Genomic DNA, 13,801 nt, shown 5'->3' on the forward strand with positions numbered 1-13,801 from the left:
TCAAACCACAGGAATTCAAACTTAAACAGCAACAACCTTATGGTATTATAATGGTAAATAATAGATCTTAAATCATTTTAATAAATATAAATGCAGAGAAAGAAGTTAAAAATTATCCCACCCTTGGCTTTTTTTTTACTGGTGGAAAAAATATATTAAAATTATTTTAATCTTGGCATCAAATATGGATGCTGTTATATGCCATATTGATTTTAGAGATTTGGGTATAAATTGCATTCCCTGGCCCTGGGGAGTTTACAGCTCAATCAGCAGAAGAATGATACTGGGAAAATTTAGAATCTTTTTGTAGGATTGCGAGGGAAGCCCTAAAAGGTGCCTTTAACAAACATTTTATATGTGTGCTTTCTCGAATCCCTTCAACCACACTGAAAGAATATGTTATTCTCTTTACACATAAGAAAACTAAGATGTAGTGAGGTTAAGGAACTCTCCAAGGTCATACCTTTTCCAGATGTTTAGGCTAGGATTTGATCTCAGATCTGTCCCTGTCAGTGAACTAGTAGACTTTAGATATAACCAGAAAGAAAATTTTAGGTCAGCTATTTGCATTTTGTAGCCACTTCTGTCCGAATCCAACTATTTACCTTTGTCTTGGCAACAGGTTAGGTGTTTACTTTTTGGAGAAACTATACCAGAGAAGTTTCTCCTTTAAGAACAACAAGAACAGCAGAGGAAGGGAGGAAGGTACAGAGTGGAAAACAGGAGGATTAATGGAAAGCTTTAAGTACTGAGTGGTGAAGGCCCCCAGACCCCTTTGCTGTCATGCTATCAGAACTCTGACAGCCAGGCGGGTACCAGCCCCAACCTGTAAGACAGAAAGTTGTGTTACTCTTTGGACATATTGACTGGCTCAGGAGACAACCCTTAAAAAATTCTGACCTTTAGGAATCCTCCTTGGAGCCTACCTGATGTCCCCTCAGTGAAGTCCGCCTGTTCACATTGCCGCTTATGCTCAGCGTGGTTCAGGCAGCACTTTCACACCTCATTCTTGGCAAAGAAGATACCAAGTGTTAGCAAACATTTAGAGACAGTCTTCAACGTGAAGGACAACCAAGACTGAATCAAAGAGAAAAAGAAAAGAAACCAGAAGACACAAAGACAATTTAAGAAGAAAAAGGCTTAAAAACAAAATAGGGATCAATACCTCACAGAGAAAAATTATTGCATTAGTCGAAAAAGAAAGTGCTGCTGTAGAAAGTAGAATGTAAGTGCTGATGTTTTCTAAAAGGAACATCAGAAAGGAGGGGGCAATAGCCTGGAAAGATGAAATTCGAGAACCAGAGTAGGAAATGTTTGCATTTAAATAGACTCGTGCCAGTCTGCCTCCATTTAACGGAAGGGACTTTTAAGCAAAGTGCTTGATTTGGACCGTCCTTTATAGCAAACTGCTTTTGATATAGTATTTGTATAATACTGAAGAAAGTTTTTCATGGGTACACTGCCCTTTTTAAACTCTAAATTATTACATGTTCATTGCGATATATTTCATTTAAAATAAGGCTATGCACCTCTTTCTGCACAATTTAAAATTAAATTTGGCAAAATGGCAAAATATGAATATATATATATATATATATATGTCATCCTACCATATACATATATATATATGGGAATAGATATATTCTTATGAATTTAAAAGATTTCTAAAGTTTTGTTTTTAAATTAAGAAAACAACCTGTTGGTTGTGTGTGACTGCTTTTTAAATTTTGCATTTTTTAGCACTCTGTATAGCAGAATTTTTTTTTTTACTGGAAGTTACCTTCTAGTAGAACTTTTTATATGACTTTAACAGAGGTTAAGCCTACACTTAGTTTAAGCAGCCTTCAATGACATTGTTTTTTAACATTAGTCAGAAAATGATAAACTGAACTAACTGAAATGGACTGTGGTTACTATTACTGTCAGGGTGATGAATAATCTTGACATGTACCAGCAACACACTGCCAGTCCAGGAATCCTTCTCTAAGTTAAGTATTTATTCTCAAATCATCCTAAGTTACTGTAGTGTGGAGTGATCATTTATTATTATTTATAAATGAATTGTTTTCTTTACGTCACATTACCAGTGTTATTCCATAGTACTTCCTATTTGCTTTGTTTAGTACTGGGTGTAGTAACTGAGGTAGACTCAGAGTAAGGAACATATAGTTACCATAAATTTACATAAAAATTGTTTTCAAAATACCTAGAAAAAAATTTTAAGTTGAATAAGTACTGGTATTATACATCTGATTTCAGCCTGGAATTTTTTTTTAAGAGTAAATATAGTAGGATGACATTTTAAAAATATTTGTAGCTTTCTTTATATATTTGCGTCAACTTCTCATTCTTATATTTCCCTGTGATACTCAAAACTTAACTTGATGTGACTATGTAGTAGTATGCTTTTTATAATGGATCACGTAGTAACTTATCTTTTAGCCACATGTTTATGTTCCTGTCCAAGTCTTTATTCTGCAAATCCATTTATTAGAACATAAACACCTATTTATAGTACCCCGTTTATATTGAAATATTGTATTTATTCAAATAATTGATTATTAAACATTTGCTGGACATTGTTCTGACGACTGTGCCGGAAACAAAGTGAAAGAAATCGTCCCTTTAAAGAATTTTATGATCAAATGAATGTTATGCATGAACCATTTATATGAGAATCTTTTTATTTCTTTGCGACTATGACACATTTCTATTTGACCACGAAACATTTTATTTCTATGTGACTTAATTTTAGACTGTCTCACTTTCAGAAAAGGAGTTTTTTTGTTTGTTTTTGTTTTTGTTTTTTTGGCTGCACCTGCAGCATGCAGAAATTTCTGGCTCAGGGATCTAACCTGAGCCACAGCAGTAACCCCAGCCACAGTAGTGACAACACTTTAACCACTAGGCTACCAGGGAACTCCTCGAAAATATGAGATCATCATTCATAATGTCAACCAGAAAATTATTTGAAAACCTAAGTGGTACCTTTCTGAAATATTGACAAAGTGATGAGAAGACATTCATAGCATTCAGAACGGTTGGAATCATTTGTAACTCCATGGTTGAGCGGCCTTGATAAACTTAGGGTGTCATCCTCCTTAAGCCGTCTTTCCGGGATTCTCTTCTAGGACCTGATTTGTTTGCAGTTTCACCAATATTACAGGCTTATCATACAGCTTACTTTATGATCAAAATACAAAATTTTAAATCATTTTTCAGAATGAAAAGTATTTGAGTAAAATACAAAGAAAAAAATATGACGTATTACATAGAGGCTTAGAAATGTATAGTATTAAAAAAAAAAGGAAGGAAAGAGGATGGAGATAAGTAGAGTTTAGAAAACTAATGGCAGTAATCTTACTGGTAGGAAGCAAGAAAAGATATCGGGGTTCCTCTGTGGTATAACAACAGGTTAGGTATCCGGCATTGTCACTGCAGCGGCTCAGGTCACTGCTGTGGTGTGGGTTCAGTCCCTGGCCTGGGAACTTCCACATGCCTTAGGTGCAGCCAAAGGAAAAAAAAAGATGTGGTAGCTGTTCTCAACCTGTAGACTCCAGTCACCTGAAGGAAACTATGGGTTTATTGCAAGAGGCCCATGAATTCACTTATACATGTATATATTTCAGAGACTGTCCTACTGGAAAAGTTAAAAGCTGTCGATTGATTTAGTTGCCTGCATGCTCCTAACAATGATTTGACTTTTCTAAAAACAAATTATGTCAGTCATAATTATTATTATGCTCAGATGCTGCTGAGTTTTAGCTATAATATTATCGTAGTTGCAAGGTAGCAATTGAGGTTTATTATTTATTTTACAAATGGAAGTTCAGTTCTTCCAACATCATTGGTTGAAAAGGCTACCTTTTCTCATGAATTGTCTGGGAACCTTTGTTGGAGTTAAATTGACTGTTTACGTGTAGGTCTATTTCTAGACTTTATGCAGTTCAGTCAATCAGCATATCTATCGATGCCACACTGTCTTGTTTACTGTAGCTTTATAGTAAGTCATAAAATCAGGTCACGTGAATCCAAGTATGTCTTCTTCTTCAAAATTATTTTGGCAGTTCTAGGTTTTCTATCTTTCCCTTAGAGAAATCAGCTTGTCAGTTCTCCTGAGGTTTGATTGGAATAGCTGAGGTTTAATCGGTAGGCTACTTTTATCAAAAATGATATATTAGCAATTTGAATCTTCCAATCCACAAATATATCTTCTATTTGTTTAGGTCTTCTTTCATTTCTCTTTAATGTTTTGTGGCTTTTAGCATAGAGTTATTGTACATATTTTGTTAATTTATCCTTAAATTTTTAATGTTTTTTTAATCGTTATTTTTTTTTTTTGGTCTTTTTGTCTTTTTAGGGCCACACCCGCGGCATATGGAGGTTCCCAGGCTAGGGGTCTAATTGGAGCTGTAGCCACCAGCCACAGCCACAGCCACAGCCACAGCAATGCCAGATCCGAGCTGCATCTGCAGCCTACACCACAGCTCATGGCAATGCCAAGTCCTTAGAACCCATTGAGCGAGGACAGGGAAAATTTCCAATTCCATTTGTTTATTGCTAGCATATGGGGAGCAAAATTGAATTTTGTATATTGACCTTGTATTTTACAACCTTCCCAGACTCAAGTATTCATACTAGCATCCTTTTTGTAGACATTTGAGGACTTTACCTCCCCAAGTGAATACTTATTGCATTATAAGTATTTTGTAAGTAAAGAATACTTCCTGCATTATCTAATGTTGACTACAACTGCTTTGGTCTCAGGGGAAGGGCACATAATCTTTCATCTCTAAGTATGACAGTAGCTATAGGCATCCTAATTTTCATTGTTTTTTGTTTTTTCTGTTTTCAGTTTGAATACTCTTTGCTTCCTTTGCTATATTTCTTTCTACATAATTTGGATTTAATTTCTCCTCTTGTTTAGTATCTTAATGAGGAAGCTTTAAACTATTGCTATCAGACCTCTTTTTCTTAATAAGTGTTTAATGGTACAAATTTTTCTTGAAGCACTGATTTTGCAGGGTCCAGCAAATTTTTTATATTGTGTTTTCATGTTTGTTCCATTCAAAATATTTTCTGATTTTCTCTGACTTTGTCATTGACCCATAGATCTTTTTTTTTTTTTTTGTCTTTTTGCCTTTTCTAGGGCCACTCCTGCTGTATATGGAGATTCCCAGGCTAGGGGTCTAATCGGAGCTGTAGCCACTGGCCTATGCCAGAGCCACAGCAACATGGGATCCAAGCCATGTCTTCGACCTATACCACAGCTCACGGCAATGCCGGATCCTTAACCCACTGAGCAAGGCCAGGGATCAAACCTGCAACCTCATGGTTCCTAGTCAGATTCGTTAACCTCTGTGCCATAATGGGAACCCCTTGACCCATAGATCATTTAGAAGAGTGTTGTCTCCTAACCACAGATTTAAGGATTTGTCAGGTATCTTTCCCTTGTTGATTTCTAGTTGAATTCCATTATGATTGGAGAACATACTTTGTATGACTTCAGTTCTTTTGAATGAGCTGAAATTGTTTGATGACTCAGAACATGGTCTGTATTGGTTAATGCTCTATGTGGACCTGAAAAGAATACATACTTTTATTACATAAAGTATTCTATACATGTCAGCCAGGTTAAGTTGGTTGATAGTGTTGTTAATATCTTCTATATCCTTACTAATTTTATATCTAGTTATTCAAGTGATTACTGAGAGAGGGGTGTTGAAGTCTCCAACTATAATTTAGATTAGTCTATATCTTTTTTGTTTTTCATTTCTCTCAGTTTTTGCTAGATGTATTTTCAGCATTTGCTTTTGGGTACAGTTAGGAGTTGAATTGTCTCCCAAAAATATACGTTGAAATCCTAACCCCTGGCACCTGTGGATGTGACCTTATTTCAAATCAGGTCTTTGCAAATGTAGCAAAGTTGAGATGAGGTCTGTGGGGTGGGGCCTATTTCCCCTGTGGATCTCGTGAATTCAGGCTTTGTTGGCTTTCAGAGGCAGTGTTTTGGGGGCCTGTCTAACAAGTGGAATTCTTAAATTTTGAGATGCTAGATGTTGGGTCTAAAACTCACTCCTTAGGGAGAATCTGTGAGTTGTGAGTTCCTCTAGATGGTGTGTCACTGTGTCATGGGTAAGGCCTATGGTGAGATTGTCACTCCCTTTCTTACCCATTATACTGTGGGGTTTTTTTTCTCATTTGCCCAATGTGTAGGAATTGCTCAGCTAGATTTTGGATTTCTTTCAGAGGGAATTGTTCCATGTGTGGCAACTTTTTGTTTACCTGTGGGAAGAGGTGAGTTCAGGAGCCCCCTTTGTCACCATTTTGGACCAGAACTCCTGATTTTTAATGGTCTTGTTTCATTAAATGGATAGATAACTCTATCTGAAAATGAATAGATTTTCCTGTATCAGGATTGAGCCTGTTGGTTGTTTATCATTTTCTTATTTTCATAATTACTTTAAAACAGCTTTTTTTTAAAGTGGCCTTGGATTGTTAAGATTTTTTTTGGGTTCTTACAGGCATTTAGCTGAACACTAGCATTGGATTATCAGATTATTTTCAGTCATGTGCTTGTCTCAAAAAGATTGATACCTATAGTGAAAAATACTTAATTATGAACCACAGCTGAAGAACATAGAACTGTGAAGGCTTTACTACTAAATCTACCAATGTGAGCCTTTGGAATGATTTAGATTCTGCATAAGTACAATAAGTAAAAGAGAATACTTTCTTTTTCCCAAGATATGTTTGTTAAATTGAAATAGTGTAGTGGGTATATGTTTAATGCCACTTGGAAGAAAGTGTTTTCAAGGGATTAAAAACTGCTCTTGAAAACAAAAGTGCTTATTTGTTAACTCTAAAAGCCATAGTAGTGTGCCAGTGAAATTTTTTTCTTGACAATATTAAATAAAATGTGGAGTGTCTGAAGATAAGTGCCAAACCATTTCAGCCATGTATATATAGCACATCACGAAGTACTCTAAAAGCTAAGGTTGAGTAAAAATGCTGATCAGGCAGTTCGTTATACTTGTCATTTAGATAAAAGAGCTGCTACGACGGACACAAAATAGTTGCTGCTCCCACTAACAGTGGCAACATTGCTTAAATGACAGAGGCTGTTTGTTTATTTTCTTACCCTTGGGATGGGGGAGAAAGGCAGGTGGCGGAAGTGCACAGAGTGGGATTCAGTGGCTTCTTTAAAAAGCTTTAGCAACACAGAGAACTAAAGACTCATTTGGGTTCACAAATATAGATGTAGAAATATAAAAATTAAGAAAGTAAAGCAATAAACTTTGGTGGCAATGCTTACCTTTTGTGTTCACTTTTTTTTTTAAAGCTATTTTTGCCAAATATCTTTTTGGTTTTCCCAAGACAAAATATTCACCCCTTTCCCCCATTTGTGAAACCTTCTGTTCAAGTGATATCCACACACATTATATAGGTAGGGATAAAAACTTAAATGACATTTTTTCAAAAGGGCATTTCATCTTCACTGTCCATGAAAGATTTCAGTGGCCTTACAAGGTTAGCACACCAACACTTTCCATCAATCTACATAACCTAAATTATTGTAGGGTTTAGTTAGAATTGGCTCTGAATCTTGCCTCTGATATTGCCCAGGTAACCAGCTGTTGATAGTCATTCACCTGTGACTTGGGCATGCTAATAGGTTTGTATGTTAAGGGTCAGACTCTTAGACCCTTCACTTATAGACAATGAAAAGTTGCAGTGTCATCAGACGGAACAGCCCCTTTAATCTGTTTACTGTAGTTTTTTCCTATAATCTTTCCAAAGCAAAACCTTATTCGCTAGCAGGAATGACCATCTTTTATGATGTCTCATTGCCTGATAGTCCATCCTCTTTCATCTTCTGAATTTGAACTTTCTTATTTAATTCATACGTATCAAGTACCTTACTCATAATGAACCATTCTTTGCTTTAATCTGACATTTTTGTAACATAGAACATTGGATTCATATGGCATTAGTTCAACCACTTTATCTTTTCCTTGCTAGTATTTATATTTAGCCTTCACTTTGTACAATAGCTCTTTTTTTGCTGTCAATAGGCCTACCCTACTTCCAGAATAAAATAATGTATAAACTCTCTTGTCCATGACCTCTTACATGCTGTAGGACCGGCTTTGCATGTAGTCCTGGAATGAAAGGATGCTTCCAGTTTTGCAGTCATACCAAATGAAGATAATAACATTGACAGATGGCTTTAGGTCAGTCATCAAGGTCCTAATGAGCAAGATCCTAAAAGTAATCATGCACGTTTGCCTTGCCTTTATGAACCCCTTTTCACTTTTGCCATTTCTCCCCCACTTCCCTCTTTACCCACGAAATGTATGTTTATCGTACACTACTCTTTACCATGTCCGAGGGCCCTGTTTCTGCGTCTTAGGCTTCATAATGACCTTTTTCTTTTTCTGTAATCTTCTCTTCTGCATCTCATCCCCAGATGTTAAGATTTAATGATTTTCCCAAGAAAGCTTTCACAGAAAGATGGAAAAAACTCTCTTGAGGCTCAGATTTTAAAAGAGAAGGTTGTTAACTCAAGCAAATCTGTACTTTATATAATTCCTGAGATTTCTTGCCAATTCTCTACACTTTTCTTATTCTTAGTAATTGCATCCAGGGTCCAATTGTTTGGAACCTTTCTTTTGAAGAGTTAATATAAATTGGAAGCGTTCGCCTGTAAATCTCAAAAGGAAGAAGGAATGCTGGTGATAGTGATAGTATCAGTTACAATAGCAACTACACTTACTCAATACTTTGTGCCAGAAGCTATTTTAAGCACTTTTGCGTATATATATTTGCATATTCACTTTTTAGGGCCCCACCTGCAGCATATGGAGGTTCCCAGGATAGGGGTCGAATTGGAGGTGTAGCTGCTGGCCTACACCACAGCCACAGCAGCACAGGATCCAAGCAGTGTCTGTGACCTACACCACAGCTCACGGCAATGTCAAATCATTAACCCACTGTGTGAGGCCAGGGATCAAACCCACAACCTCATGGTTACTAGTCCGATTCGTTTCTGCTGCACCACAAGGGAAGCTTCTGCACATATATTATTATGTAAACATCTTTTTAAATATGTTTGAAAAGTGGAAAAGTAAGAAATTATTGAAATTGAGAAAAACATTTTGTAATACAACAGCTTATGGATAAAATGGCCCAAAGACTGGATTTTGAGCCCTGGGTCCATGTCTCCTAGATATACATGTATTTTGAGCTAGGTTACTCATGATATTTATTTTCTTCATTATTAAAATAGGAATATCTAGCTCACACATGTATTGTGAGAATGCATAATAATGTTTCATAAAATATGAAACATAAGCTGGGGGTATTAATTAGATAACTTCAGGTAAGATTTCCTAAAATTTTTAAAAAGAAAGAAAAAACTGAAACTGAACCCTACAATGTTTTTGTTTTTTTTTTCCTTTTGTCTTTTTAGGGCCGCACCTGCGGTACATGAAGGTTCCCAGGCTAGGGGTCGAATCGGAGCTGTAGCCGGCCTACACCACAGCCACAGCAACACCAGATCCGAGCTGTGTCTTCGACCTACATCACAGCTCACAGCAAGGCTGGATCCTCAACCCACTGAGCGAGGCCAGGGATTGAACTCGCAACCTCATGGTTGCTAGTCGGATTCATTTCTGCTGCGCCATGATGGGAACTCCTACAATCTTTTCTTTTTACAGCTGATTTTTACTTTTCAGAATAAAGAGTCTGTGTTGTGTAGCTTTTGGGGTCTGTGAATCCAAAATCATTTGTTTTTGGTTAATGTAATACTAAGTGATTTTAACCTGCTTTATATTTCGTATGCTTTTCACAGTAAAATTTGGAGGCCCTTTGGACTTTTGAAAGATAATTTGTTTTTGGTTATATTCTTGAAGTAGGGTAATTCAGTTTGAGGGGACTGTAGTATACTATTAGGCTTCTGACAGATAATGTACAGTATTGCATATACCATTAGAGAATTGTGATGCTTAATTACATTCTTTCCTAATAGACAGTATTAATTTCAAGGTTGTTTAATGGCTGCTTTTCTTAAATATTCTTGATTAAATAAGCTGAGAAATAATAATTATTATTAATAATAACTTACTGTGTATCAAGCACTGAGCTGGGCCCTTTACATGCAGTATTTTTTATCTCTAATAATGAGCAGAATTACTTCTCAAAAGTAATCAAAGTTCTTTTGTGTTATTCCCTTAAAAACCTGATTTTAAAAGTTTTGCTTTGCATATCTTGTTATGAAAGGTATCAGATAATCTCACCTAAAATACTTATCAATCTACCAGTTGTCATTTTTGCTGTTTGTTAGATTAAAATATCCTTTATGTAGTGTTTTGGGTTGTTTGTTTGTTTTTTGCTATTTATTCATTTCCAAGAGTTGTGAATTTATCTTTTCCTGTTTTAAGCCAAGTTCTTATTTCCATTTTTTAAACACATAAATGCAGGTGTTGATAGTCCTGATACTCTAATTTTTAAATAACTTCATTTTATTTGAACTGCTTTTTTAAACTTTTTGTGATTAAGGTTCTTATGTTATTTTGTAGATTTTTAAAATCTTAAATAATTCTATTTGTTAGCTTCTGTAGTGTTAAAAATTATTTTTCTATATCCTAGAGCTCTTTATGTTTACCTGGTTATGAACTTGAATTACACCTCTGTAATCAATACTTATTTTTTATTGATTTTTTTTTTCCAGGAAGTTATGGCCACTTTAAATGACCAGTATTTTTGCTCTTCCTCCTATAATCAATTTGCTGATTTTGAAAAACAGTCTGTCAAGCTTTTATGGTTAAATTGTACAAAGAGCTTTCTGTAGGATGGTAGTATTAGGCATCTTCCTGAATTGCCCTCCATTTGTTACTCTTAATATACTGTATAAGTAAGAGGAACCATCAGCATTTACTTTTAGTTCTTTTGCAGAGATGAATAAACATCTCGAAATGCTGATTTAGACAGTGTTTTAAAAATGCTGTGATGCACTTTGGTATGTATGTGACTGACTCTTGCTTAGTTAAATGTTTTGCGGCATTATAACATAGTTGGAATCAGCTCATCTTTTAAAGCAGTTGTCAGAAAAATATGGGCCAGCATGGTAGAATGTATTAGCTCAATACATTGTCTCCATTTTATTATGAAGCTGCTGAGGAAGCTGTGATATACAGCACTGTCATTACAGATCTATTGTTAGGACGGTTCCACAGTCGTCTTTGCACTGCCATTAATTTATAGCAGTAAACAATATGTAGCCTTCCAACTGCAGCAAAGCAGAATCTTTTAATGAGGTGGATGTTATTACCACAATAAATCAGTGCTTTCGCGTAATGTATAATTCAATGTGTGTATTCCCACTGTAACTTCTCTGAGTAAGCTGATAGTGTATCATTGTCATTGCACAGCTCCAGTGGTCTTTTCTTTTTTTTTTTTTTTTAACCCTTCTTTTATTTGGGGACTTCTGTTTTATATGCTTGCAAATAAATGTGGTATGTCTTGATAGCTGTCCTGTAGCAGGCTTCAGAAACCAACTGTAACAATAACAGCCAGAATCAATACTATGGGTTCCACCTATATGGATCTCTGCACGATGCCATTTTTTTTCAGATGCTAGTGAAATCAATCCTAATTGGTTTTAGCATTATATTCAAGAAACATGATTCTATAACTATTGATTTTGGAGGGGTACTCATTTGGAGAGTAATAAAAATAGGAGCAGATAAAGGGAATACTTAATATGCTGCAGAACCATACAATGCAGAGCATTGATTTTATTTTTAATTCACGTAATTTGTCTTCCAGTGATTTTATTTCTTCTTTCTCTCCTTTTGCATAGCTCAGTCTTTAGGGACAAGAGCTAAAGTACATTTAAAGGCATTCCAAATTGGTTCTCTAACAAAGATTTCTTGAAGTCGGTTCCATTCTTAACTGGTGTAAATTTAGAAAATCAGATTTTATTCTTTTGTACAGAAATTAATGCTTTAAAAGATAGCATTTTAAATTGGGGTACTGTGGTACTGATTCAAAACAATAATCAACTCAAGATTTTTAAAATTTGCTTGTAAAGTTAAAAAAAAGGCTTAAAATAAAATGTTGATTAGAACCATCCTATTGCAAGAAAACAAATGGTACTTGAGAGAAATAGCAATTTTGAAAAAAAGAATTAATGATTTAAGAAAGGTAGCCCAGACGATTATTTAAAATGTTGCTTAAAATTACTTTTTAACATGGAAAGCAGTTTTAAAACTATTTTAACATTGCTTCGTTTTCAATCGAATGTTTCTGAATACATCTATTTTAAAACCAGTATTTTAAATTTCAGTTTAATATTTTCCCAATAAGTGATCAGATATTTTCTTATGTAAATGAAGAGTGACTAAGGCATAGGTTTTCATTAAAGAAAGTGATATTACATATGTATTTTTTCTTTAAAATATGGTACTCATATTTTAAAGAACAGAGATTTTCTAGAGATCAGAATGTTTTATGAGAATGAAATGTTAATTAAAGCAGTTGATCTGAACATTCTCTGAGCCCTTAGACCCATTTGAGAATCTTAGAATGCCCTGTATGTCCTCCTAAAGAAAATGTACATGTGTGTAATCACACAAAATTTTGCCTACTGTTCAGTGGCGTTCACCTGTTTCCTGAATAACACCAGCAGTGACAATAATGATACCAGCTAACATTATTAAGCTCTTATCTTATGCCAAACAATATTCTGGTTGCTTATAGGCCACTGTTTTATCCAACTTTACCCCAGTACTAAAAGATAACCTCATAACATTCAGTGAATATTGTCAGGCAGGGTTTTTTCCCCTCCAATAGCCTTTTGACTGTTACTACTGTACTGTTACTACTCCTCTGAGCCCAGGCTCTTTACCCCTTCTCCAGTATTAAGTACCCCTCTTACTGCTTTTGGGACCTCTGCTGTAATGTATTCTTTCCTGGTATATGTTCATAATATGTCTGATATTCTATTCGTATTATATACTTTCTAAAGAAATTTCATGCAGGTATATTTTTATCTTCTAATTCCTGGTCTTTCTCACACTAGTAGGAACTTCTAGATTTACATTTTAATCCCTTTTTCACAGTCTTCTTGCACTCCTTCTCATTCTCCCCCAGTTTTGTTCCATCCTCTTCTCAGAATCCATGATGCATTAATCTACCAGCTTCAAGATTCTGTTTCTGGTTGTTTCTTCTAGTGAACCAAATAGGATTTAATAAGTGCTTTCCAAAGTATCACATAGCTGATATTCACTTCTTATAATTATCTTTATGAAGATGCTTGTTATGTGCAGATTAAAGACCTTTATTCAGCAGAAGCTAGACTTACTGAGAAATGACGTTTTTCCATTCACTTATATGTATACTTACTATGCATTGAAAAATAAATTTGGTTCCATCTCTGACTGTAACACTGTTTTAGTTTAAATACTATGCATGTTTAATTCACCGTCATGCTTGCTAATAGAATATTTGAAGAGAGTTCCCGTGTGGCACCACGTGTTAAGAACCCACCTAGCATTCGTGAGGATGTGGGTTCGATCCCTGGCCTCACTCAGTGGGTTAAGGATCTGGCGTTGCTCCAAGCTGAGGCAGATGTGACTGGGATCCCTGCATTGCTGCCTGGGCCAGCAGCTGCAGCTCCGAATCGACTCCTAGCCTGGGAACTTCCATATACCGTATGCTGTGCTTGCCGCCTTAAAAAGACAGGAAGAAAAAAAAAAAAAAAGAGTATTTGAAGAGAGAAGGGATGATTTTACATTTA

General features: G+C 35.5%; 1 protein-coding gene across 4 annotated transcripts in view; it reads left to right on the forward strand.

The window, feature by feature from the left end:
- Window positions 1-13,801, forward strand: part of LRBA (LPS responsive beige-like anchor protein) — a 709,127-nt gene that overhangs the window by 520,804 nt on the left and 174,522 nt on the right. The gene's annotated exons all lie outside the window — the stretch shown is intronic.

The sequence above is a fragment of the Phacochoerus africanus genome, chromosome 10, assembly GCF_016906955.1.
Source record: "Phacochoerus africanus isolate WHEZ1 chromosome 10, ROS_Pafr_v1, whole genome shotgun sequence".
NCBI lineage: Eukaryota > Metazoa > Chordata > Mammalia > Artiodactyla > Suidae > Phacochoerus > Phacochoerus africanus.